This window comes from Lissotriton helveticus, chromosome 11 (genome assembly GCF_964261635.1).
Source record: "Lissotriton helveticus chromosome 11, aLisHel1.1, whole genome shotgun sequence".
In the NCBI taxonomy this organism is placed as follows: Eukaryota; Metazoa; Chordata; class Amphibia; order Caudata; family Salamandridae; genus Lissotriton; species Lissotriton helveticus.
In genome coordinates, this window is record NC_136072.1 from 461,441,377 (window position 1) to 461,468,187 (window position 26,811).

Sequence of the window (26,811 nt, forward strand, 5' to 3'; positions counted from 1 at the left end):
GAAGGCTTCCACGGGATCCAAAAGGAGATGTGAAGAAGGTAACCAAACAAGGAGGCATCCAGAAAACCTTAGGTCATGAAGAAGAGTTATCTGAAAAGAAAGAAAGTAATGAAAATCTTGTACCCAAAAAACTTTTCCAAGACAAAAAGAAATGAGAATTAAATTAAAGCATCACATGTGAATGAGAAACAATAGAGACACATTAGAGCTATAAATGTGAATAAACAAGAAATCCCAAATCACCAAACACAAGGGAATGGGATGGGTGGGATAATGTCAGCCTCCGTGTCTTTAATGAAATCCAGATTCTCTAGGCATGGTAATAGGAGAATCGCAATTTCATTACAAGAACAGAGGCTACATTATGCATGTTGGTAGCCTTGTAAAACGACATTAGACATGTGTTCAATTGGTTTACAATAATGTCTAGCAAAAGTACTAGCATTAGACCAGTCTGCAGCTTCAAGAATATCATCCAACTTACCTCCAGACCATAGAGATTTACTCTCCATAGCACCTCTAAAAGAATAAGCTTGAAATTTGACCACATTAATACCTGCAAAGTTCATAGCAGTCTTAACCCATCGAGCAATGGAAGTAGAGGATATGGCTTTATGAGGCTTAGTAATGGAAATAAGGAGTTGATTCTCATTAATAGGACGGAGGCTGGACATTTTCTGATCATATATTTTCATGCATTCAGTTTCGGACAGGGGTCGAAACGAGGATAGAAGATTGAGTCAGACATGGTTTTGGTTCTTCTGTAAACCTCAAATTTTACTCCAAATAAGTTGTAAGATCTGGTAGAGATCTCTAGAGCTTTAACGTCAGAAACTCTACGACAAGAGATAAGGCAAAGAAGAGTAGCAAGTTTAATGGAGAGAAGTTTTCTATTTAGAAGAGAATTATCAGGCCAGGAGATGAAAAGATCTAGAATCAAGTTCACATCCCAGAGGGTATCATATTTGGGTTTCGGGGGTCTTTTTAGACGAATGCTCTTCATTACTCTACAAACAATAACATTTTTGCCAACTGTTTTCCCATTGACAAGAACATGACCTGCGGAGATGGCAGATCCTTAGCAATTGATAGATCTGTAACTTAAACCTTTGTCAAAAAGTTCGGCCAGAAAGTTCACCACATCAACGATAGGTGCCTGTAGGGAATCCAAATTCCTTTCCAGGCACTAACGAACCCACGATTTCCAGATGTTATTGTATCTGTAGTGAGTTCCTGGTGCCCATGACTCTCTAAGGAGAGTAGCAGCTGATGTCGAAAGTCCTGAGACTTCGTTGGATCTCCTGACACTCTCCAAGCAAGAAGGTTCAAAGTTCCTGTCTGGGTCAGGAGATGGGAATCTCCGTTTACGTCTGTAAGGAGATTCTCTAGAGAAGGGATCAGGAAGGGAATATCGTATGTCAGCTCTAGAGTTGTGGGGAACCATGCTTGGAATGGCCAGAAAGGAGTTATTAGGACTAGTGAGCATTGGTCTTGTCTCACTTTCTGTAAAACTCTCTGGATCATTGCAAAGGGCGGAAAGGCATATGCATTGATCCCTGACCAGGGTTGAAGAAATGCGTTCACTGCTAGAGCGCCGGGGTCCGGTATCCAGCTGAAGTAATGTTCCAGTTGAGAAGTGAGACGGCTTGCAAAAAGGTCTATCTCGAAAGGACCCCAAATCGAATTCAGCGAGTCGAAAACAGCGACGTTGAGTTTCCAGTCGCTGAAGTCCGAAAAGAATCTTGAGTTCCAATTGGCAGAGACGTTCGATTTCCCTGGGAGGTATTCTGCTCTGAGGGCAATTTTGTGTTCTAGACAGAACATCCAGAGTCTCTTGGAAAGGTCGGCAGACTTCGTCCCTCCCAAACGATTGATGTAGGCCACTGCAGAAATATTATCCATCTTCAAAATGACCGTCCTCCCTTGGAGGGAATGTTTGAATCTCATAAGAGCATAAAGGCCAGCAGTAAGTTCGAGGAAATTTATGTGGGGAGATGATTCCTCCCAAGACCAGATCCCTCCTGTGTTCTGGTCCAGAAGGCATGCACCCCAACCCTGAAGGGAAGCATCAGATTCCAAAACAAAATCTGGTTCTGAACCGAAAATTGCTTTCCCATTCCATGCTTCCAAGTTGTCCAGCCAACAGATTAGTTCTGATTTGGCATCCAAATCTAGGGTGATTTGATCTTCGTTCCAGAGACCGGAATTTAGAGCTCGCCCTTTTATGCTTTGCAAGACCCGATAATTCAGAGGGCCTGGAAAAATCGCCTGGATAGAGGAAGATAGAAGACCTAATAGTCTGGCTAGTTCCCTCAAAGGGAGATCCTTTTGTTTTAAGACATGTCATATCTCTTTCTTGATCTTTGATATTTTGAAGAGAGGTAGGAGAAGGAGACACTTGGAAGTGTCCACGGTGAAACCCAGAAACTCCAGAGATTTTGAGGGGGTTAGGATGGACTTCTCTTTGTTGATAATGAATCCTAGACTTTCTAGAAGATTCATGACCATTTCCAGATCTAGACAAATTTGTTGGAGGTCTTGAGACATTATCAAAATGTCGTCGAGATAAATGATAAAACGGACACCCCGTTCCCTTAGGAAGGATGCTACCGCCCTCATGACCTTGGTAAAGAGCCATGGGGCAGAAGAAAGACCGAAGGGAAGGGCCTGGAACTGGTAAAGTTGATTTTTCCACATAAATTGGAGGCATGGTTGATGAATGAATCAAGGCCATAGGAATGGTGAAATATGCGTTCTTTAAATCTAATTTTACCAGCCAGTCTTCTTTCAAGAGAAGGTCTCTCAGGAGGTGGATACCCTCCATCTTGAAATGCCTGTAAACAAGAAATTTGTTGAGGTTTTTCAAATTTAATACAGGTCTCCAACCTTTCCCTTTTTTCTCTACAGGAATAAAGTACTTATGAAAGTTAACCCCTTAAGTGCTGCCGTCGGCCAACGGTCGTCACGGGCACTACCTCCCCAGTGCTGCGTGCGACCGCTGGACGTCCAGTTCAGCACCGGATAATGGACAGCGCAGCACTGGGGAGGTTTGTTTACTAGCTCCCAAGTGGTTAAGGAATCCAAGGGAACCTCTATTATTGCACTTTTCTGCAGCATGGAGGATATTTCTTCCTCTACTACTTTTTCCTTCTCCAAGGAAATAGGGATGTCTCTTGGTAAGGTGGTTTAAAAGGGAGTTTGAACGAAATCTATCATAAATCCTTTTACTGTGGAAAGGACCCAAGGATCTTGAGTTATTAGTTTCCAATTTTTTTTTTTAAGTTTGAGTCTGCCTCCCACCTTTAAGGGGATAGAAGGGGGAGGGGTACGGGTGGAGGACTTACTTGGAGGATTGGAGCTGAATGAAGCACGAGATCTTGATCCTCTTGGGTGGTTTCCTCTTCCACGTTGAGAGTAGAAGTTAGTGGAGTTGTATTGTTGATAACTTCTTCCGAAGCCATGGGTTCTCTGATAGGGCTTCTGGTTAAATCGGCCGGAAGAAAGGCCCCTTCTTTCGGCCCTTCCAAAAAGGTTATTATTAAAGACCCTTTTCATGTTTTGTTGTGCCTTATCAAGGGCTGTAAAAGTAGAAACGTACTTTCCAAGTGACTTTATAAGCTCTTCTCCGAAAAGGAGGCCTTTAGGATTGGAAGAAGGCTCTTTCTCTGCCATATCAGAAATGTTGGGGTCGAGCTTGTAGAGGATTAGTCTACGCCTTTCGGCGTTAATGCTCGCATTAGCATTCCCCAAGAGACTCCGGGCCCTCTGGCTCCACCCTCTGATAAGATCGGTATTAAGCGGAGTACCATGGAGGTGGCATTCTTCAGCAGAGTCGAGGATCCTAGTAAGGGGGCCAAGCACATCCAAAAGGCGGTCTTGGCAGCCCTTGAATGATTTTTCTAGCCCTTTTCTAGGGTCACGTCTGAGCTTGAAGAGAAATTTTATAAGCTCAGGATCCAGATTGGGTGTTTGGTAAGTTTTTTCTTCAATAGAAGGCCTTGAGCATTCTGCCCTGAGTATATTTCTAGTCTCCCTTTCAAGGGAAAAACAAATCCACTTTTTAATACATTTTGAAACATGATCCTGTGGGGACCATTGAGAAGATCGTGGATGCTTTAGGTTTAGGGGAGAAAACATCTCTTCCCCTAAGGGGTCCAACATTTTATCTTTAGATGACATAGGAAGTTCATCCTCTGTGTCAAAAAGGCCAACATCATCATCGTCTAAGTCTAATATGTATTCATCAGGTACATCTGAATTATCATCGTTGAAGCTAGAGGGGAAATCTCCCATGACATGCTGAGAAGTATGAGATAACGTGCCGCTAAGGGCATTCAAATTATTTAGGCCGCGATAGGCACCCGTAGATGATGTGCTGCTAAGGACAACCTTCGGGATTGAGGTGCGAGGACCCCCAATTTGCTTTGAGGTGCAAAGACCTCCCGTATCTGAAGAGGTGCCAAGACCTCCAGTGCTCACAGGAATAGTACATTCAATATCATTACATTTTTTACTTCTCTTACCCCTTAAATGTAGATCATCATAGGCAGGGAGCTCATTAAATTCCTCCTCTTGGGAAAGGAGAGGTATTTTGTGAGGTATGACCTGACCAAGGGTCTCTAACATACATGACCTCATTTCCCTTTGGAGTAGTAGTCTAAAACTCTCCTTATCAAAATTAGGAAGAGTGGTGCTTGCCTGCTCTGAATCAGTCAGACAACTGTTCCATCTCCTTTTTTTTTTATATATATATATATATATATATTCACTGAAAAAACCATAGGTTTCAGGCCTTATATAGTTAGGAATTAGGATTTAAAAAACCTTTGAAATTCACTGAAAAAAACATAGGTTTCAACCCTTATATAGTTAGGAATTAGCTTTTAAAAAACCTTTGAAATTCACTCAAAAAACTATAGGTTTTAGGGGTGTTATAGTTAGCTGGACATTTCACTCATACAAAACCATTGAAATTGCTCCTATATAGTTAGTTGTACTAACTATATTTCGCGCACCCGCAATCCACTGCTGATGATGTCACATATTAGATCATTCATGACATGGTCAGTGACATCACTGATGACATCTCAAATGACATCACTGATGACATCATCCAGTGAATGTGGTTTGCTTCGTTATTTAAATATGCATTATATATATAGCAATTTGCATTGAAGAATGAGTGGATATATATAAATAAATATTTGGATGGAGGATTTAGTAGCAGTGTAATTGACTGTTTACTTGACCAATTTATAATGTCTCACTAAATATAGTGGATAGTAACTAAACTGTGTGAATATCTGTATCACTGTCAGTTGTTGTGTAAACTGATTCTACAGTTGGTTACTAGCTATGTGAAAGTCTATATTAGTTATTGATTAGTTAACTGAGTATTTGTATGGGAGTGTGAAAGTGTGTATGGTTCGGTGGGGGGTGTGTGACTGTCCAAAGATGTGTGAAGAGTTGATTCAGTAGATATATGAAGTTAAAACTACATGTTCTAACAGTTTGGGTGAGTGAATCTCTTTATGGGTGTGGTGATGAGCAAATCTATTTCTCAATGGTACATGTCCAACAAACTAGAAAAATAAAAGGCAGTGTATGTGTCAGTTGTATATAAATAAGTATACATAAGACTCAATGATTGTGTGAGTGACTGTATGGATAACTGTATACTTGTAATAATGATTTTATAATTCACTAAGTATGACTTACTATCTAAATGAATAGATGAAGTGGTGTTTGTATAAGTGTTTTGCTAAGTAAATATGTAAGTATGATCCTTTGTTTGCATAAGTGAGTAGGATGACTTCATATGTGAATAGAATGTGTGCTGCTGTTTAATGTCGATATAGGTGTATAAGTATTTTTGATAGTGGTCTATTGTTCATTGACAGCATGTATGAGTGAATCTACAGGTAAGTGATTAGATGTGTGTATACATCTATGAATCACTGAGTGTTTTTTAGATACCTGTATTGCTGTGACAATGTATTCAAATATGATACTCTGTATTTTACAAAGAGTGATGAAAAATTTTAATAGTGTATCAAAAGGTGTATGTGATTGTCACGTGGAAGATGTCATCAGTGATGTCACTGACCATATCATGAATGATCTAATATGTGACATCATCAGCAGTGGATTGCGGGTGCGCGAAATATAGTTAGTACAACTAACTATATAGGAGCAATTTCAATGGTTTTGTATGAGTGAAATGTCCAGATAACTATAACACCCCTAAAACCTATAGTTTTTTGAGTGAATTTCAAAGGTTTTTTAAAAGCTAATTCCTAACTATATAAGGCCTGAAACCTATGGTTTTTTCAGTGAATTTCAAAGGTTTTTTAAATGCTAATTCCTAACTATATAAGGCCTGAAACCTATGGTTTTTTCTGTGAATTTGCAAGGTTTTTTAAATGCTAATTCCTAACTATATAAGGCCTGAAACCTATGGTTTTTAAGTGAATTTGCAAGGTTTTTTAAATGCTAATTCCTAACTATATAAGGCCTGAAACCTATGGTTTTTTCATTGAATTTCGAAGGTTTTTTAAATGACAATTTTTAAATGTATTAATTATTTTTTTTATACTGATTTACTACATTTTTGCAGGCAGGTGCTCAGAGGGCACGCCCCCTTTTTACAACGTTCTGCAGCGCAACCCCTGGCGCGTTTGCAGAGGAGGAACTAATTCCCCTTGCATACTGGGGGTCCCCTGTAGGGCAACTAGCCCAGCAGGAGCCTCCAGTATAAGCCAGGGAGCTGCATTACAGAGAGGTGTGATGAGGCCACACCCTTTTTTACACCTCTCTGCAACGCAGCCCCTGGGCGTGTTTGCAGAGGAGCAACTAATTCCCCTTGCATACTGCGGGCCCCTGGGCGCCAACTAGCCCACCTGGAACCTGCAGTGTGCGCCAGGGGGCTGCATTGCAGAGAGGTGTAATGAGGCCACACCCTTTTTTACACCTTTCTGCAGCGTAATCCCTGGCGTGTTTGCAGAATAGGAACTAATTCCCCTTGCATACTGGGGGTCCCTGGGGGCCAAGTAGCCCACCAGGAGCCTCCAGTATACGCCAAGGGGCTGCGGTCCGTGGGGCAGTGTGGGGGGGATTGTGGACCACCCACACTTCTTTATCACTATGCCGCCGCGATTTGGTCCCCCCGGGGGGTAATTGTTAAACAAACAGACCAGGTTTTAAAAAAAAAAATGGGGGCCTTTTTTGTCCTTGTGGGACCACCTGGGCAGGCCTAGGGGGTCAGAGTGTATCTACCCTGCCCCCTTTTTGTCTTCTTCATGTTTGTTTTTCTGCTTTCTTGTGCCTCGGTCTATCTACATGCACACATATACACACACATATATATATATATATATATATATATATATATATATATATATATATACATATATATATATATGCATATATATATATGCATATATATGCATTTATATATATGTATGTATATATATATATATATACATACATACGTATATACACATATATAATCTGCATATCTATATAAATACAAATATAAATGCATGCATACATATACATATATATGCATACATATGCATGTTATTTACATGAAAGTTTGAAAAACACTATTAAAAGCAAAGCTAAAAAGCCACCTCATTACAAACAGAATGGCTTTAACTTAAACGAGGGCGAGATCTATTGCATTTTCAATGCTTGTTTACTTTGGTTCCATCAAGAAGGCTATCAGATGTGTCACACATTTGCCATTAATTCTGAATGTTAGCACTCTAGTTGCTCATTATATCACTGTAGTAAAGCTACTGCTCACCAGGGAAGTCTGCTGCTGGTATTCAAAGTGCATGTTTCAGTCTGCATGTCAGAATTCTTTTAATGAAATAGAAGAGGATTTGAGAAGTCACTCAAAATGTGCCCTAATTTTTCTTTCTGAAGCACTAATCATACTTTCTATGGCAAAATGAACCCCCTTATTTTGTTCCTTTTTAAATTAAATGTTTTCAGACTAACCACTTCATTCCAATCAAGATGGCTTCTGGTGTGCCATACTTTATCATAAGTAAGACTGTTAGTGCTCTAGTTGTTCTTTAGAACACTCTGGGACATTCTGTCATTGGGCTATACTTGGGCTACATCTGGGTGCTATTTGGGCTACATTTGGGCTCTTTTGTCTCTGGTGGCCATCTTGGGAGACTGCATGTCAGAATTTTTTAATGAAATAGAAGAGGATTTGAGAAGTCACTCAAAATGTGCCCTAATTTTTCTTTCTGAAGCACTAATCCTACTTTCTATGGCAAAATGAACCCCCTCATTTTGTTCCTTTTTAAATTAAATGTTTTCAGACTAACCACTTCATTTCAATCAAGATGGCTTCTGTTGTGCCATACTTTTGTCATAAGTAAGACTGTTAGCACTCTAGTTGTTCTTTAGAACACTCTGGGACATTCTGTCATTGGGCTATACTTGGGCTACATCTGGATGATATTTGGGCTACATTTGGGCTCTTTAGTCTCTAGTGGCCATCTTGGGAGACTGCATGTCAGAATTTTTTAATGAAATAGAAGAGGATTTGAGAAGTCACTCAAAATGTGCCCTCATTTTTCTTTCTGCAGCACTAATCATACTTTCTATGGCAAAATATACCCCCTCATTTTGTTCCTTTTTAAATTAAATGTTTTAAGAGTTACCACTTTATTCCAATCAAGATGGCTTCAGGTGTGCCATACCTTTGTAATAAGTAGGACTGTTAGCGCTCTAGTTGTTCTTTAGAACACTCTGGGAAGCTGCAGTAGAACACAAAGGAATCAACTGACAGTCTCTGTCCTTGTTGGATGTGCATGTTTTACTGAGAATGTCAGACTTCATTCTCACATGACTGAGAAAGATAATGTGAATTTACAGAAAATATGCTTTCAGTTTAGCTTATAGATCCCCTTCCAAACCACTGTGGGAAAAGCATGAGATAATAGTTTTCTTTCAAACATGATTCATGATATCCCAGCAGAAGACTTTTTCACATGGTAAAATCACCTTGGAACACACCACAATTCCTAAAATGAGTATGGTACCATCAACAAATGATTTATAATGTAACTAAAGTCCTAAAACCTTCTATTAACTGCAATGCTTTTTAAGGAGGTGCTATCATGTATATTTGTCCCAAGATGGCTGCCAACACTTCTTAGATGAAGTGCTGACAGCCAATCAGATCTCACGATGAGATGTGTGGTTAGGCTCCGCCCAGATGTGTTTTTGAAGTTAATTTTCATAAAAACCACTGGAGCAATTTTCACCAAATATAGAAAAGGCACTTCTGCGTACCAGTCCCTACAATTTTGCAAAGTTTGGTGTAATTCCATTCAGCGGTTCGGGCTGTAGCCTTGTCTATTCGTCCTAGGGAAATTAACATGGGGAAAACATGTTTTGGGACCCCCTTTTTTCTCGGCCCCCGCATGACGAATCCCCCCGAAACTTCCAGGGAAGAAGCGGAGCGGAGCTGGCCTAAATTTTAGAAAATTACACGCAAATTCCTCAACCGGCGCCAAAGTTATTCCCAATAGAATGTTGCGACTTTCCTATGGTAGCTAGGTCCTAACTATATATACCAACTGGCTATCGCCAGTAGGTAATATATAATAATATATATAGATTCAATAGCAGGTGATTTTCCCCTGGATTCTCTTTTTCCCCCTTTTTTTTTTTTTTTGGGGGACTAATAAATATAACTAAATGAACTAATGGCCAGGTTTTGCTATAAACTGTAACTCACACCGAGGCACGAAGAAAAAAACAGCTGATCGTCAACTAAAGGATCGCGAGGAGGTTGAGGAGAGACCCTTGGCAAGCTATGCGCAAAGCGTGCTTGCTCCTAAGGGCTATTCCTCTAATTACGACGTGTCCTAGTATGCGTCTAAAATCAAGATTATCCGGCCAGTGAAAGGAGTCTACCGCGGTATGCACGGCGCGGTAGACCCGATTTCGGGGTTGCAGACAATGGCCATCAAGCGGCCGATATGAGCGGGGACCGAGAGGAAAGCTCTCACCTCGCTCGCGTCTAAGTTTTGAAACTGCCTCCAGCGGGAGAGTAAGGCCCAGGCTCGTCTATCGGCAGCGCGAGCAGGGAAACGAGGCACGCACTCGCGAGTCAGAGGAGAGGTGCAGCGGGAAAGCGGTATGTACCAAAAATGTCATTCTATTCATAAACTACCCAGAGCTGAAAGGGAAGATGGTTCGCAAGCGTGAAATATATCAAAAACGCATTAGGTGAATAAAAGGAAGATCTCCATAAATTGCAGATCTTTGGGTGGAGGGGTGTGGAGGTGGGGATTAGGCCACCAATAACCATTAACAGTAAAAATAACTAAATTTCAACAAGAGAGATAGAGGTCACTTATCTGCTCGGAGCCGCATTTAAAAGAGGAAGATTGTTGTCATCTCGTATCTCTTAGCTTGTTTCAATGTTCTTTTTGGAACCCTTGTATTATGACACATGCGGCTGCTTGGAGACTGCAATAAAAGACTTTGCACAATGTAGCCTCCGTTCTTGTAATGAAATCCAGTGCCCAAGGACCCTCCTTGACATCCCAGACAACGACTGCAGACTCCGAGCCAGGGACCCCTCCTACCGCTACAAGCAGAGGGTAAGATTTCCCGGCGTCGAAAGACCCCACTGCACCCGGTGCCCCCCGGCCTCCTGTGCCCAACTCTTTGGTGCCTACCTACCTTTCAAGATCCCAACTTACCCCTCGAAGTGTTTGTCGCTCCAGAAGATCCACCGCCCCTGGGCCTGCAGCCTATGTTCCCTTTTCAAGATCGAAGAAAAACCAAAGGTGATGATGGACGGAGCGTTGACAATACAAACACTCACCCCCAGTCAACTGATCTTGGTTTAATCCATCACCGTTCTTTAGCTCACTCCGCCACCCCAGTTCAGACATGGCCATATGCAAATCAGTCTGACCCTGTGCCTCATGGGAACAGTCCAGCCCGAACTGCCAAGCCATGTCTTCCCTGGACCGGAATCAAGCTTCCCAGGACCGGTTTCTGGCATTACAGCCGTCTTCAGCCAGGCTTGCTTGACTCCAGTGGCAAAGTGAGCTAGGGACTCACGTCTGAGCATACCCTGTCAACTTAGGGCGAACAAAGAAAAACCAAAGCTGATGATGGACGGAGCGTTGACAATACAAACACCCCCAGTCAACTGATCTGGGTTTAATCCATCACCGTTCTTTAGCTCACTCCGCCACCCCAGTTCAGACATGGCCATATGCAAATCAGTCTGACCCTGTGCCTCATGGGAACAGTCCAGCCCGAACTGCCAAGCCATGTCTTCCCTGGACCGGAATCAAGCTTCCCAGGACTGTAATGCCAGAAACCGGTCCTGGGAAGCTTGATTCCGGTCCAGGGAAGACATGGCTTGGCAGTTCGGGCTGGACTGTTCCCAGAAGGCACAGGGTCAGACTGATTTGCATATAGCCATGTCTGAACTGGGGTGGCGGAGTGAGCTAAAGAACGGTGATGGATTAAACCCAGATCAGTTGACTGGGGGCGAGTGTTTGTATTGTCAACGCTCCGTCCATCATCACCTTTGGTTTTTCCCTTTTCAAGATCTTCATTGAATAACATTGAGCGCCCGACGGCTCAAAAGCACCCTGCACCCAGCTGCCCGATTGCCCCTGGCAGTGCAACCTGTGTCCTATCCTACTTCCCCATTTGCCCTGAGCAAGTGACCTGGAGCCCAGCTCCCACAGCCGCGTGGCCTGCTAGCCAGCCGCCACCAACCGAAGGCCCCCTGCCTCTCATTGGATAACATTGGGTCTAACTACCTCTGCACTCGCCTGCCCCTGTGCTGCTGAGGGTGTACCAACTGTACCTACCTGACCCTGAGAGACCCTTGAGTCTATGCCCCGAACCTTAACTCTGCCAGTCGAGTATTTACATAAACTCCGATAACTCACTTTTCTTCCATAGGCTAACATTGACTGGTTTCACTCTGAAATTCTTCTAAGTGTTGAGTTTTGGAACTTTACAATATTCACCTAAAATCAGCCAAACAACGAATTCCGATTTACTCACCTGTGATCAGGAGAAACCTCAGTGCTGCACCTTCTAGCCCAGCACAAACCCTGAAAAGTAATTTTAACCGTACTTATCAGTAACCTGAATTTTCTTCCATAGGAAACAATTTCTTCCAAGTGTCGATTTTTGCAAACTACAAAGATTCTTTAAAAATCGTAATCCCAAGGAGAAAATGTATTCGCCCATTGGGTAGGAATTTGGGCATCAGACAGTACGCTGAAATGTTACGCATCCTCAGAACAGATACCTCTTGGTTGGTTGTATTTGGGTTGAGCAGATTCCTCCTAGCGGCCAATTTTATTAGACTAAAACGAGGTTTAAAATTCTGATATGTGAGGGAATATGCTAGCATATGATGCATGGTTTTGCCTACGAGTTGTCTCCTACTTTTATTTACATCTGCGTACCCATGTGATAAATGCTGTATAGCTGGACTTCGTAGATGTCTTACTATTTATAATGTATAATGCCTATGATTAGTAACGGTTCTAGGAATTATGAATTAATAATTGTTACTATTGCTTGACTGTAGGTTTGCAAAAAAACAATATTCCCTATAGGTTGCTGGAACTTAGAATTAACTGAAAAAGTACTTTATGCTAAGAACTTTAAAAACTGCACTTTACAACTATTGAATCCATTATTGATATTATATTTTATATACATTGTTTTTATCTTATGTATATATCTTTTTTAATGTTATCGATGAATATTACTGCTTTGATGATTCAGTGAATCGAATAAAGATGTTTTTTCAAAAATCGTACCAACTACCAAAAATGTAATTACTTACTGTCTTAAGTAGAGGTCCCAGTGCTGAACTTTGGAGTCCAGTACTGGATTACAAAAGTAACGTGAACATACTTTACTTGCAAATTGAATTTTCTTCCATAGGATAACATTGGTAATTCCTGCTGAGAACGTTTTCAAGTGTCAACTTTTAAAATACATTTATATACCTTAAAAATCACCTCTGTAACAAAAACAATTGTACTTAACTGTTTACAGCACTGGTCCCGGGACTGAATCTAGGATCCAGTCCTGGGGTTAGAAAAGTAATCCATAAAGTAATCAACTGCATTTATCTAGCAAAATCCATTGAGCTCAATGTTAGATTGTGTTTGAAATTATGTTGCCTATTGCAACCACTGTAGCTATTGTACTTACAAAGTCTATTGCCTTTCTGCAAAGTAATTACCAAAAGTCACTATTGAGAAAAGTATATTTTGATACCTGTTGGTTCTAAAATAAAACTTTATCTTTTGATATAAAACAATTGGCCTAGAGTTCAGTTCTTGAGTGTGTGAAACTTTTGCTGACTGAGTGTGTACAACAAATGCTTTACACTGTCCTCTGATACTGCCTTACTGCTCGACCAAGCTACCACTTTAGAGAGTAACGTCATATCGGACTTTAACCTCTGTTATACCTCTGGAGACTGGGGACTCTATACACACTGTACCTTACTTTGGTCCAGTATACATAGAGCCACTTTCTTACACCAACCCTAAATTTCTACCTAAAGTAGTTTCTGCCTTTCTCATCAATCGGTTGAATTACCAGTGTTCTTTCCTCAACCAGATTCAGTGCCAAAAAGAGCGCTACACACCTTAGATGTTAGAAGAGCCCTCTTATACTACATAGGAAGGACAAAGTCATTCCGTAAGACCAAACAACTTTTTGTTGCTTTTGCTCCACCTCACAAGGGCAATCCTATTTCCAAATCCGGTATTGCCAGGTAGATTGTTAAATGTATTCAAACTTGTTATGCAAAGGCAAAAATAACTTTACCAATCCCCCAGAGCGCATTCCACTCGCAAACTAGGGGCTTCTATGGCTTTCATAGGAAATATTCCCATAGTTGACATTTGTAGGGCTACAACATGGTCTACACCACACACATTCACCAAGCACTACTGTGTAGATGTGTTAACAAGACAACAAGCTAATGTAGGCCGGGCAGTACTTAGAAAAAATTTTCAGACCACTGCAACAGCTACAGGTTAGTCACCGCTTTGGGAGAATACTGCTGTATGGTCTATGCAAAGCATGTGCTCTACAGCTCACATGCCTCAAACGGATAATGTTACTTAACCCAGTAACCATTTGTTCTTGGCATGTAGAGCTGTAGATTTACATGCCCCCCCCCCCGGGTACCTATACATGTTGTAGTTCTCGCTTACTTTATATACATACACATGGACATCTCTGTTCTAATCTTACTAACTCCATTCTCACCCTCTGCGGGAAAACAATCTAACAATGGAGTCGTTGCCCATACACACTATTACCGAAAGGAGGAGTCACCTACCTCATGACTGGAAAGACTTGTTCGAAGAAAAACAACTTGGAAACATCTGGACCCAACACCAGATGGCAGGCGTATGCAAAGCAAGTGAATCTACAGCTCTACTTGCCAAGAATAGATGCATACTTGGTAAGTAACATTATCCTTTCAAGCCATGTGGCGCCTGTCACAGACAAATGTCAGCGACAGACCCACATGAAATGTGCCTCTGGTCCATGGAGCGTGACAAAGATGCCAAGACCTGCGCCGAATGCCGTGCCATGCACCCCAAGCAATCCCTCAAACACCTCACCGTGTGACGCTCAAGCTCTCGATTGAGAGGAAGTTCCCAAGATCGGTTGTGGAGCCACTCCAAGCGCTCGTTGACACAGTCAAGGTCAATGAGGTAATCTAGTAAGCCCCATAGACGGAAGAAAAGCAAGAAGTCAAAGAGATCTTTGACTTCGCCATGTCCGTTAAAGTCATCTGACGAGATGAGGGAGCATCTGCACTCAAGGCCTAGCTTTGAGGTGGAGCCTGGGCCGTCATTGAGCCCCCCGGAGTATCCGTGACCCTGAGCGACCCCTCTCCAGTAATGCAAATGTGATGAGGCTGTGCAATTCATAGTTGGGTGGCCTCTCCCCTCTTAAGTGCCTTCGGGGAGATGCCACCCATATATAAAGTGCACAGCCTCATAAAAGCCTCATGAGGGGCCCTTACTGGTCTCTCGCCCGCGGGTTCCCCACCCGGCACCAGTTAAGCCCCTTGGATCTGTTGATGGATCCGGAGTGGCGCAAGTCAACCCACCTTGACTTTCCCTGGAGCCTGCTCCAGTTCCGACGCCATCCCCATAGCCATCCATGACTCCACCATGGAGTTGGACAGACATCGTCGGACACCAGCAAGGGGGCAGACTCTCTATGACGAAGCCAGTGACTTCTTTGTATCAGACTTGGATTGAGAAATTAATGATGGCATCTGCGGACCCTTATGGATACCAGTCAGAACATCCCGAGGACAACTGGTACGAGGATCTGGCAGATGCTAATGAACAGGTCCAAGCCCTGCACAGGGTCTCCTGTGCATAGGACAATTGCCCACCACCATCTCCCAGCTCCAGGGGACCCCAGTTTCCTCACCCAGCACCCCACCCTGAATAGCTTGATGGTCCAGCCCTCTGCCTCCAAAGTTTACAGCTTCGCATTCCCTACCACTCTACTGGTCAGGGAATGCAAAAGTCTGGATACCTTTGGAAAGAGGTTGTTCTCTTCTGCCAGACTGCCATGTCTCAACTGGGGTGGTGGAGTGAGCTAAAGAATGAGGATGGATTAAACCCAGATCAGTTGACTGAGAGTGAGTGTTTGATTTGCTCAAGCGCTCCGTTCATCATCCACTTTGGTATCGCTTTGTTCTCCATAAGTTGGCCGGGAATGCCCAGACGTGGGTCCCTTGCTCACTTTGCTTATGGCTGGGTTCAAACTGCAATGGCATGGTGAGCAAACGAGGTCACTTAAGACCCGCCCCGGCGCGCTTACGTCAGTTTTTTCCTTTTCCGCATGCAACGCGGATCCGGTCCTTGCTACGGGCCTGTTTAGGGCCCCTTTTTCTCTTCCATTTCTTTTTGGTGGAACAGTGTGCGATGGCCTTCGGGCTTCTTCAAAACTTGCACGTTTTGTGGGCGTTTTATGTCGGCTACGGACCCTCACCTCATTTGTATGTGGTGTTTGGGGGAGGATCACGGCAGCACTGATTGTGAGGCGTGCCAACAGCTGAAGCCAATGTCGCAGCGGGAGCGCCGCATGAAACTCCTCTCGGCGCGTCTCTGCAGGTCAACGTCCTCCCCTCGGTCTGCTTTGGCGAACAGCTTCAGATACGGCTGTGGTCGTTCACCTTGCCCTTCGATATCACATCAGCGTTGCTTCCCGGTGGGTAAGTGTCAGTTTGTCCCCAGGGTTGGTTTCTGGCCTGCTAGGGGCATGGACTCTCCGTGGGTGATACGGCACGCGTGTCGTCCTATCCACCGTTTCCCGGTGTTGGGGTGTCGAGAGTCCAAATGGAGACATACGCGATGGCTTTGCAGGCCTCGCTGGTGTCTCCTCCTTCCCCTCCTGGGGTGTCGACGGATCCCTCGCCTTGCGCAGGGCCCTCCGCGGCGCTGCCGGCGGCTCCAGCCCTGGCGCCGACTGGTTTGGTTCCAGGCTTCGAGGATCTGGTGCCGTTGGGGGTGCAGCTCCTCTGGGGCACCTCTTTCAGGCCACAGCGTCTCTGCCTCGCCGCACCCTCCCGCAGGAGTCCCTGTGGTGGCGCGGGAGATCGCCGGGGCTCTGGTCGCATCCCCGAGCCCCTCTCGGTCCTTTGACAAGGTGGTCCTGTCTATGGCAGAGGTGACGCCGCTATGGCGCCGGCAGCAGCTGGACTGTGCAGAGCCACAGTGGTCGGGGGACCCTCCTCGTCCCGCTCCGGGTCAAGGCCGGGTGAGAACCCCTCGTCCCTCTGCGGGCCCCTCTTGTCCCTCCCCACAGGCAGCTGCCTCGTTGGAGGGCGAGGCGGAGGTCGAGTCTTCCCTGGCACCACCACATGGAGTGCAAGTCGATCTCCGCCACATTCTGGGCCGCGGCTGGCGTAGGGCTTCGTGTCACTCCCCACGCCCGTCTCGTTCCCCCACGCAGGTCGCTGCCTCAATGAGGGTCGGGTCGGCGTCATTCCGGCGCCGCCTCTGAGCCAGTGTGGCTCCAGCTCCACTCCGGTCTCTGGTACGGGGTGACTTGGAGGAGCCTTGTCCGATGACGCCGGATGGTGCCGACGTCCTGCCTCAGGCAGCTAACTGCGGATTAGTCTTCGGACGCTCCTTCTTTTTTCGGAGGCAGGCTGCATAGTGGTATCGTCCTCCCTGGAGACTGGTCGCCGGGTGGTATCTTTTTCAACGGCGTCGAAGGGTGGCTCCCCGCCCTTCCTGAGGCAGAGGTGTTCGTCGGAAAAGCGGCAGGTCCCTCTTTCTCCGGCTCCTACTGACTTCCAGGTCTGGCCCTTGCCCGTCCTGCTTGGCCTCGGGGACGGCCGACATTAGTTTGCAGCCGTCGCCCACGGAGGAGCTGCTTTCTCCGCCGCCGGGCCCTACGGAGGGCCCGGCGGCCCAAACGGAGTCCACGGCTGTGGGCATCCTGCGCATGGGCGACCCGGTGGCTCACTTTCCGGCGGATCTTCTCCTGGAGGTCCTCCACCAGGGCTCTGGTGGTAGGGAAGTTTTACTTCCCTTTGAAGGTTCGCTCCTTTCTTCCCTGACGGGGGCTTGTAGGCGCCCTGCCTCATCGGAACCGGTGCCTCAGCATCTTCTGCACCGGCACCTCCCGGCGCTGCGTGACCTGGCGTGTCTTTCCCTTCACCCCTCGGCCGCCAGCCCCCTTTTGCGGACTGCTTTTCCCTCCCTGCTGCCACTCTGGACCCCGCCGTTCCTGGAGACCCGCTGGCTGGACTCTTGGGGGCGCAGCATGTTCGCCTCGACCAGCACTGCCCTGCTGGCCCTTAACACTTTGTGTGTTCTGGCTAGGGTCTCCTCCTGTTTGTGGGACTCAGCGGAGTCTCTGGGATCCGCAGCGTCCCAGGAGACTGGTCAGGGGGACTTATGGCATCATGCGTTGGATGGCCGGGAGCTTGCAGCGTTTTTTCTCAGCTCCGGACATCTCAGAGGTGCCGGGCCATGGCTTCATCAGTCGCTCTCTGTCGCCATGCTTGGCTTTTTGGGACGGAGTATTCGGGAGCGACTCATCGACCTTCTGTTCAATAGCAGTCTGTTGTTTCATGCCCTGGCCGACTCCGCCATCCAAAGGCTCTTGGCGGAGCTCCGTCCTCCTCATCCTCCTCCTCATCCTCCTCCTCCTCCTCATCCTCCTCATCCTCATCCTCATCCTCATCCTCATCCTCAATCAATCAATTAATCAATCAAAATATTTTTAGAGCGCTCTACATACCTGTGAGGGTCTCACGGCGCTGGAGGGGGGGTAGGGGGAGTAGGGGGGGGGGGTGCTGCTAGTGGTCAAAGAGCCAGGTCTTGAGGAGTCTTCTGAACGCCGGTATGTCGTGGGTCTACCGTAGGTTGGGTGGGGAGGGTGTTCCAGGTCTTGGCGGCGAGGTGGGAGGCTCAGGGCCGCGGGGCACAGTGGCGAGGGTGAGGCTGGCAGAGCGGAGCTGGCGGGTGGGGGAGTAGAAGTTAAGTCGTCTGGTCTGTTGAGGTAAGCTTGGCCGGTCTTGTGAAGGGCTTTGTGTGCGTGGATGAGGAGTTTAAAGGTTATTCTCTTGTTGACGGGGAGCCAGTGCAGGTCTTTCAGGTGGGGTGTGATGTGGTTGCGGCGAGGGATGTCGAGGATCAGATGTGCCGAGGCGTTCTGGAAGCGTTTCAATCGTCTCAGGAGCTTGGCTGACGTTCCTGCGTAGAGGGCGTTTCCGTAGTCCAGCCTACTGGTGACGAGGGCCTGGGTGACTGTTCTTCTCGTCTCGGTGGGGATCCACCCGAAGCTCGTGCGGAGCATTCGAAGGGTGTTGAAGCAGGATGAGGAGACGGCGTTGACCTGTTTAGTCATGGAGAGGGTGGAGTCGAGGATGACCCCCAGGTTGCGTGCGTGGTCAGTGGGTGTCGGGCTGTTCCTAGGGTTGTCGGCCACCAGGAGTCGTCCCAGGCTGAAGAGATGGAGCCGAGGATGAGGACCTCCGTCTTGTCCGAGTTCAACTTCAGCCGACTGTTCCTCATTCATTCGGCGACAGCCTTCATTCCTTCGTGGAGGTTGGTTTTGGCGGTGTGGGGCTCTTTGGTCGTCTGCATAAGAGATGATGTTGAGGGCGACGTGGGCGAGGGGTGCCATGTAGATGTTAAACAGTGTCGGGCTGAGGGAGGAACCCTGGGGTACGCCGCAGATGATTTCGGTGGCAATGGAGCGGAAGGGGTGGAGGCGGGCGCTCTGGGTTCTACCGGAAAGGAAGGATGTGGTCCAGTCCAGGGCCTTCTCTTGGATCCCCGTGTGGTGTAGGCGTGTTTGTAGTGTGCGGTGGCAGACCGTGTCGAATGCGGCTGACTGGTCCAGGAGGATGAGGGCTGCTGTTTCTCCATTGTCCAGCATGGTCCTGATGTCCCCTCCTCAGTTGGGCTGATTCTAGTCCTTCTTAGGTCGGTTGTTATGGCTGTGGAGTGTGTTTTCTGGCCATTTGCGTCCTTTCTTGGGACTTTGGCATTGTTGGCTGTTGAACGGCCCTTTTGTTGACTGTGTGTGTTCAGCTTGGGCTGCTTGTCAAGCCTTTCGCGGGGTGTTTTTTTTCATCCCCGTGGCTCTTTTGTTTTTTCCTCTGCTGCAGAAGTTCTTCCAAAGAGGATTCCCATATTTTGGGACTTAACGTACCCTATGTGGCGTAGTGGCAGCTGTCATATGGCTTGAGCTCTGCTAGGAGGTTCTGGTCGCCTTCGGGTACCTGTTGTCTGTGCTTTTGCTTCTTGAGGTAGTGCGTGCGGCCACTCGTAGTGGTGTGCCCGGGCATCTCCTCCTCTCCCTGCTCCTGTCTTGAGGTCTGGGATGATCATGTGTTCTCCCTTGCCAGGCGCCGCCTACTCTGCCTTCCTGGGGCCTCGGGCTGTTCTTCTTGCTTCTGGCGGCTTTTGACTGCAGGTGCTGTTCTTGCTGGCAGGTTGCTCTCCATCTGGAGTGGGTACGCCTTCTTTTCCCTCGCTTCCTTGGGTCTTCTAGGCTTCTTCTTCCTCTCTTCCTGTTTTGGCATTGGGTGGAAGCTATGTTGCTTTGTGGGGGAGTGCGGTGCTTCGGCCTCCCCGACCTTGCCCTTGGTTCCTCTGCTGTGAGTGTACGGGCCTCTTCAGCCTTCTTCTCCCTCCTACATCCTCTTGGGGTTGGTGGGGTTCTGCTTGTGGGGTTTCCCATTGCCTGGCAGGCACGAGGTTCTACCTGGTCCACAGATCTGGTCCCCTGTGGGGCCCATTGTTCTGTATTGGCTGGTGGGGTCCTTTCGCAGACCCTCCTTCCCAGGCGGTATTGCTAGGGTATCTATTCTACGTGAAGGAATCTACGGCTAGTAGTCTCTATCAGATGTACGAGTTACTTACCTTCGGTAACGATGTATCTGGTAGAGACTATTCTAGCCGCAGATTCCTTCACGGCCCACCCCTCCTCCCCTATTCTGCGAGGACCCTTGGGTTGGTCTTCGGTGCACGCTTCCTGGTGGGGGGCTGTCTCTCCTGTGAGTGAGTGCCTTCCTTGTTCTTGACGGGTGGCTCCGTCTGGGGGCGGTTCATTCCTCATGTGGTTCTTTGGAGGATGGGGTTCCTGGGCTCCGGTGCCCTGCTGCTCTGGTTACTCCAGGTTATCAGGTTTGCTTTCTATCCCTATCCTCCCCTCCCTTTCTTCCATTGCTATCCTCTGATTGAGGGTCATCTGGCCATGTCTTGCCCTTGTCCCTTGTGGGTGGTTGCCCTCTATGTTGGAGTGGCTTGGAGGTTGTTGTCCCTGTCTGTCTTGGGACTGGTCCCCTTCCTTGCTCAGGATGGGGGTGGGAGGTTACTATGTGTGCATGACTTTTACACATGTTCCTTGCCTATGAGGCACCAGGGTGGGAGTCTGTTCATGTGCTGGCAGGGTGGCTGCACAGGGCTCTGCTTGCCCTTTCTTCTTTCCCTGCCTTTGGGTTCTGCGGCGTTGACACTACTCTTGTGCTGTTGTTGGTCACCGTTTCTTTCCATTTTTTTCTGCTTTTCGCACACTGTTCCCATGCTTCCACAGGTTTTTGTCTGGTGGTTTCGCGTTGTGGTACGGAAAAGTTCTCAGATGAAAACTGAACGAAGGCGTGACGGGCGGGTCTTATGTGACCTCGCTGACGTCACATAAGCGAACGACGTCTGGGTGGAGTCGCGTGATGTTGCCCTGCCCCCTGGCGTGCAGGGATGCTGTGGCAAAAAAGTTTCCGGATCCAGTCTCATGCCTGGGGATAATTCTACATGAAGGAATCTGTGGCTAGAATCGTTTCTACCAGATACATCGTTACCGAAGGTAAGTAACTCGTACATTGTGCCCAGACATGGGCATGATAATTGAAACCACATGTCTCTCTGTGCCGCGCGCACCACTCACTGGCTTCTTCTTTTTTTGATCTATTTCACAGGGAAGCAAGTAAATGAAAGAAGGAAAGAGGTGGGCTGCTCGTGCGCACAACTCGTTTCCTTCGGCTGTTGCTAGTTTCATTTAATTTTAATTATTCTGCGAAATGCACGTAGTTCCTGAATTTTCATTAAATTAAATTTGCCAAATTTCTCAAAACGTTGCATTTCCAAATTTTGAATAATTTTCTACATGCTAGAGAAGGGTTGACGCAGAAAATGTCTCACCGAGAGACATGTAATGATGGAACCATTCTGCCGGTATCTCGAGAGACTTTTATGTGAAGTGCAAGCTTATCTGAAAAAGGTCTCATGAGGTACCGGCAAACCCCATTTCACTGTAAAAGCATAATTTCAGTGAATTTTTATGAAACTGTGATTTCACTTACCCTTGGCAACCAGGATGTACATCAAGGGGGCCATAGGTTCCAATGCAAGCAGGTAGATTGTAAATGACTTTGATACATGAGGAGTGGACATCTCAAAGGCCATGGCTCCGGTGCCACTGCACCTGCTGCACCAATGATATATAAGGCCGAGACCGCTGCTGGCTCTAAGAAGCTTGAATAAATCAATTTGGAGCACAGGAGTTAGTCCTTCGTGGTATTAATGTTGTACCTAGGTCAGACAGTACAGGTAAAGTGTCAATGGTCGTTGACGGGAACCAAATGTATGTGTGTCTGATATGTGTTCCTTTACATGTATTTTTTTGAATACTGTAGAAAGCGAACTATGTCTGAAAGTTAAGTCTGAGTGGTACTCACACTGTGGTGTCTCCCTGTGACGGAGGTAGGGGGGCTACTGCCCCCAGTGCAAGTATCACCTGGGGAAGACAGACGGCAAGCTGACGTCACAGCTACTCACCAGCCCTGATGTCAAACACTCAAAACAGCTGGTGCTGCAGACCACGTACCCGCCTCCCCAGAAGGAAGAGGGTGCGAGCTCCTTCCATCAGCTGCCGAGGAGCAGACTGCACCGGCTGGGTTATTTGTGGTGAGGGGGCCCCCTGGACCTTGGGGACCCCTGCACCGCGTGGGCGTGTAGACTAGTGGCAGCGGTGCAAGCTTTTATCACACACACCAGCTGTAGCATGGACAGCAGCACAAGCGTCCATCTCACAAACTAGCATGGACAGCAGCGCAAGCTTCCATCTCACACAAATCAGTTGTAGCAAAGGCTGCGGCGCAAGCTTCTATCACACACACCAGATGTAGCATGGGCAGGAGCAAAAGCTTCTATCTCTCGCACCTCAGCAGTAGCATGGGCAGCACTGCAAGCCTCCATCTCACACAAATCAATCGTAGCTTAGGCTGTGGCGCAAGCTTCTATCACACACACCAGATTTAGCATGAACAGCAGCACACGTTCAGATGTAGCATGGGCGGTGCAGTGCAAGCTTATGTCTGACGCACACATGCCTCGGCCTAAGTTTGGGCAGCAGAATCAGATCGTGCAGAAAAAGCACGGAAGACAGTGCAAAGTGTGCACAGACCTGCCTCACAACCCCCCTAGCTTCTATGTCACACACACCAGATGTAGCATGGACAGCAGCACAAGCTCAGATGTAGCATGGGCAGTGCAGTGGAAGCTTCTGTCTCTCACACACACAGATCAAGCACGAGGGAGAGTGCAAATCGTGTACAGACCCGCCCTACAATTCCCCAGCCCTCTGTCAGGCGTTACAGGTGCCCCCACGAGCCGCTTCCTGTCACCGATCGCCCGCCGGCAGAGTGCACGGCGCCACGCCAGGCAGTGGTGCCAGAGAAGCGAGGCCTTGAAAGGAAACCTGCCCAGGCATCTGCCCTGCCTGGCATCCTTGGGTACTTTGGTGCTGTCATTCATTTCAGAAAAGACCACTTTTGTACCGTCCTGCCCTTGCCAAAGTCGCTGCCAATCACCGCGTCCAACAGAAGAGTAGAGTTTAAAATGCATTGATGTATGGCTGCCTTGGATGAATATATGATGATACAACGAATTCCGTTGCAACGCATGCCTTTACCACGCATGCGTTACAACGGAATTTGTTTACCACGGATAAACTTTTCCTCGAATAATTGCGTGGTGACGTCATACGTCGTTAAGAGAAAACGGCATTTTTTCCGATTTCTCTTTAACGACGCTGACGCCGACGTGACTTATGGTGAGTTGTTTTATTTGGGGGGGAGACCCCCCCAAGCCCTCCTTTTTTTCTTTTTACCTTTACCACATATGCCTTTACTACAAACATCGTAGTAAAGGTATGCGTGGTAAAGGCATTAGTGGTAACCACGCATGCGTTGTACTGCATGCGTGGTTAAAGATTTCGGGGAAACGGCTTCGTTGTAAAGGCCGTTTCCCGCCTTGGATATATCACTCGACTTTGACAACCACGTGAACATAAAGTGCGCAGTGAGAATGCAAACGGGTGTCACTTCCTACAGTGCATTAATACTGGATAATTTTGCATTTCGGCGCCATGTAATATTTGGCATAGGCCACGAAGTACTGCCAGCTATAACAACTTAATTCTCACGATGCGAGAACTGCAACGCCTTGTGCTCCCACAAGCCCCCCCTGAGGAGACGCCCTTACTAATGGAGATATTGGTGTGAGATGGAAGGCTGTCGGTGAAACTAACTTGGGGCATGCACACCTGTCATCTCGCACGTGTAGTGAGGATGACTTTCGGCCAGTCTTGGTTTTTCACTCGCCAGCACAATGCATGCTAGGGTGTGTAGTTTCCTAATACCCAATATTATAGCAAGCCTACCCTACGCATGAGCAAAAAAAGGAGGTGCTTGCCCTTACCTTTAGGCCACACAATTCTCCTTTTCTTTCCAGACCCTTTCCATGCACTCGTGCCTTTCATTGATAATTATAAAAAATGCATATATATCTTAATATAGCCGTTTTTCAAGAGAAGATTCTTTTTGGCACACTGTTTCCTTACCAGTTTCTATGCATAGCTCCGTGTTTTAGTGTGAAAGTAGTTGCAGAAGAAACTAACGTCCGCTCAGCATGACAGGGGAGGGCTTATATGGACTCAGTCTACGTCATATCCGGTGGGCGACGACGTTACGGAGTTGCTCAATGCCCTCTAGCGACGCGCAGAGGTACTGCTGAAGAAAATGTTCCAGATCCAGTCCGCAGCTAGATCATGTCTCTACCAGATAAGGCGTTTCCGAATGTAAGTTACTTATTCATCACATCCGGAGGGGGGGGGGGGGGCATCTGGGAGGGGTGGAGATCAGAGGCCTCTAGCCTCCAGCAGAGTCCGGCTCCACATCAGCCTATTGAAGTGCAGGGCGAACTGATTGCCATTGAAAGCCTTCCGACTCCCTCATCCAAAACGAACCTGATTGGCTCCTTTTTTAAGAGACATGGCATAGACCCTGAGGTGCACAGGGTCTGGTAATAGTAGTTGCTGCATGCAAGAATACTTGGTACTGAGCAACCTTTTTTTTTTTTTCTTGAACTGCTGTGAAAGCAGTTTCTGCAACTGCAGTAAGGAGGCACAGTAAACATGTTAATATGGTTGGGTATTGTTTTTAAGATTCCCCATTGTCACGTGGTCAGGATAGGCCTAGTTAGAAATACTGCCAATTATATGGTTGTTTCTTAAGTTGCCTTCTCTTTTACACACACTGACTTGTGGCATACATTTGCGTGTACGACCATGCATGATAACATTATCTGAATCTGCATTGCTTACATTTTCACTTCATACGCACACTATCACGATACTTTGAACTTTCAGTACAAGGGATTAAGTTTACTACACAGATATTATTATTGTCCGGTAGACCATGACGCTATCCAACTAGAATAAACAATTGTAGCATGACAGGGGTTACAATAGGGCCACGTGGGTTCTATTGTTATATATACACATAACCACTTCCTTGTTTAGACAGAGGAGCATTCATCTGACACTGTGAGATTACCACATGTCGGAATTCCAGCTCGGCTGATTCCTTCGTGCCAACACAAGGGATGTCCTGCTCTACATCAAGACTGGCGGCCTGATGACACCGACAGGTAATGAGACGTTAGACCACCCTGGCAGGGATTTGGCAGATCATCCACCCTAGGCAAGACCAGGTTAGGGAACACTAGGTATGAGTACATTATACACAGTACTTATCGTACTGGTTTGATGCACTCACAGAATTCAAGACAAAGGTATTCTATACATGGGTTTACATTCCCAGCAGCAAATGATAGCACATGGTTGTTTCACACTTACACTGCGACTGACGTTCCAAATAACTATACAGCTTATGAAGCACTAGAAATACCATTAACATACCAAGAACATCAAAATTGGTTTGAAGAGACACCTCAACTCCCACCGAATCAGCAGCCTTCATACTCCAGTGCCGACTCCTCCCTCAGCAAAGACACGCAGAGGAGGGGAGTCTGAGTCAACCTCACAGAGGGCGGAGGCTGCATACTAGCAGCAGGGCGACGATCACCACAAGGTGTTATTCTCTTCCAGGGGATCCACATCAATAGTCATAAGCACTGAATATTCCCGCCCATGTGCGGGAATATTCAGTGCTTATAACTTTGATGAGGATACCCCTGGAAGAGAACTAGGACTACAGGTAAGTAACTTATCCTTACTGCCACAGAGAGTGATCCGTTACTGCGGCCTGTCTCAACGTGCTGGGGGACACAGAGCACATGTTGGTTCATGTTTATCGAGCGTTAACTACGGCAACGCTTTTGTCTCTTGTCTTATGATTTATCAACGATGTTTATCAAACTCTACTCAATACATAACTAGCGGAAAAATAATGCAACTGCATTTGCGCAGGAAGGCTTCCGTTACTTATACAAAAGTTATAGAATATTCAGCAACATTTGTTTACTTCGCGCAGACCCATGTAGGGGAGATCATTGTTGCCTGTTTCCTGTGTCACCTGCTGCCTGTAAACGCCGCATCTGCGCTGGAAAGAACTCCTGGTGGGACGAGGGTCCCAGGGGCTACGCCGTGATTACAGCTGCACCTGAATTGGTCTTCACACTCTGGGGAGGACTTCAACCCTCAGAGTGCACCGCTCCATCCCGCAGCTGCCGCGAGTGAGGGGGAGGCGGGGCCAACACTCTTATAGCGCAGCCTCCCCCACCGCGGCACAGGACGGGCGCGGGACGAATCCCGGACCAAGGACGGACCCGTCTGTGACTGAAGGAGGCTCTAACTTTTGATTTATCAGCAGGGGGGACGGTCTAGCTGTAGTACTGCATCACCATGCCACCTGTTGGGGCTGGTCTACTGGGGAAACGTGATTCTGGCGTGAGGGGGAGTTGTGGGAAATTTCAA

General features: G+C 46.9%; 1 protein-coding gene and 1 long non-coding RNA gene across 2 annotated transcripts in view; one reads left to right on the top strand and one right to left on the bottom strand.

Moving 5' to 3' along the window:
* Positions 1–24,501, bottom strand: LOC144791334 (uncharacterized). Its single transcript, XR_013602362.1, has 3 exons — positions 24,436–24,501; positions 21,896–22,067; positions 1–90 (listed from the first exon to the last, which is right to left on the bottom strand). It is a non-coding gene; the product is annotated as an uncharacterized LOC144791334 (long non-coding RNA).
* Positions 1–26,811, top strand: part of GIGYF2 (GRB10 interacting GYF protein 2) — a 1,757,193-nt gene that overhangs the window by 985,395 nt on the left and 744,987 nt on the right. The gene's annotated exons all lie outside the window — the stretch shown is intronic.